This window comes from Neomonachus schauinslandi, chromosome X (assembly GCF_002201575.2).
Source record: "Neomonachus schauinslandi chromosome X, ASM220157v2, whole genome shotgun sequence".
In the NCBI taxonomy this organism is placed as follows: Eukaryota; Metazoa; Chordata; class Mammalia; order Carnivora; family Phocidae; genus Neomonachus; species Neomonachus schauinslandi.
In genome coordinates, this window is record NC_058419.1 from 90771283 (window position 1) to 90773117 (window position 1835).

Consider the following 1835-nt stretch of genomic DNA (forward strand, 5'->3'; position numbering starts at 1 on the left):
TTGGGGTGGGGGTGACCCTCAGGCCACTACAGTGGATGAGGAATGGGAGGAAATGGGTTTCTGCCGTCGGAGGAACCCGTTCTTGTGGCCCCCTCCGAAGCAGGCCACCCCTAGTTCTTGCTTAAGTGCCACAGGCCCTTATATAGAAGAAAATGTATTGACTAGTAGATCCCTGGCTTTAAGTGAGCAGCCGCGCATACGTGGTTCTTAGAAATGCTTTTCCTCCTCTCTTCTAACCTTCAGACTGACAGAATTAAATAATACACAGGGTTCTCCACCATCCGTCAAAGGGTCTTCTGCAGCCAGAATTCAAATAGCTAGTGCTCATCGCATAAATTACCACGTAGCTTCTCTCCCTTTCCGATTTTTAAAATTGAAACCAAAATTCTAAGGAGATAGGAGATAATATAACACTTGTGACCTGGCAAGCTGCTTAACTGCTTTGGGTTTCCATTTCCTCATCTATATAAGGAGTTGACTGGACTACATAACCCTGTAAAAGACTCAATTTCTTTTTATGACAACCGTTTGTTAACGCCGCCTTTAACCATGCTGAAATAACAAATCATAGATAATATAATCTAAATCTGACAACACAATTTCAAAAAACGTGACCTAACTGTAGAATAAAAACAAAATGATTATAATAAAACAGTGTACTTTAATATGTGAATGCTCCCGCTCAACAACACTAAGTGATGATAGACACCTGCCCAGTACAGTCAACAAATGCAACTCAAGGGATTCTAAGAGCAGCGTTGCCATTGGTGACCTTTTCTAAAATGATAAACTCTTGGTAATGTTTGAAACAAAACAAAATGATCGTCTCTCAATTGTTGCAGTATTACCATTTGTAGAGAATTCAGTGTACATCGAAACTGGGCAAAAATATTTTTGTTTATATGTAAAATAGTGTTCCAGGCTTTATATCATGATGAACTCGTTTTTCACTTATATGAGTGTCCATTGGATCAATTCTTTGCAGCATAGGACTGACCAACATAGTAAAACATCTAGATTCCTGGTTCACTAAACGCCAGTAGTCATGCTGGTCATTGTGACATCCAAAAATAGAGATACCCACAATGCCCCCTTGAGAACCATTAAGCTTAATGACCATTAGGGTCCTTTTCAGCCCTGAGATTCATGAATTCTCACAGAGCCTTGGTGAGGTGTTTCTGCTTGGTTTGGCTTCAGTTTCCTTTTATTTATTATTATTTTTTAAGATTTCATTTATTTATTTTTGAGAGAGAGAGAGTGCATGAGCTGGGGGAGAGGCAGACTCCCTGCTGAGCAGGGAGCCAGATGCGGGGCTGGATCCTGATCCCAGGACCCCAGGATCATGACCTGAGCCCAAAGCAGACGCTAAACCGACTGAGCCACTCAGGCAACCCTCAGTTTCCTTTTAATATACACCAGGGTATGTACCTATAAAGAAAACTTACAGAATTTTACATTTTTCTAGGAATTCAGGAATGATTGGATGTTACAGATTTGTTTATATGTTCATTATTTTCAAAAGATGCTCTTAACAAGCTCTTAATAAAAATAAACTTTTTTAACAACAACAACAAAAAACAACCTCTAGGTTGAGTAGAGATCAGAATCCTAAGGCAAAGAGATGGGATAAAGAAAAGTTGGGGACCAGACGGGAGATACGTAGAAAAATCTGGAGCTAGGAGCATCCACAGTACCTAGACTGCTGAAAACAAAGACATAACTGTCGAGTGTTGTTGAATTTTACCTGTTTCATGGTTTTGCCTAGAGCTTGTCCTACATATACCTTAGGTATTCCAAACCTATAAGTGCAAATAATTCATGTCAAAGGTATCACA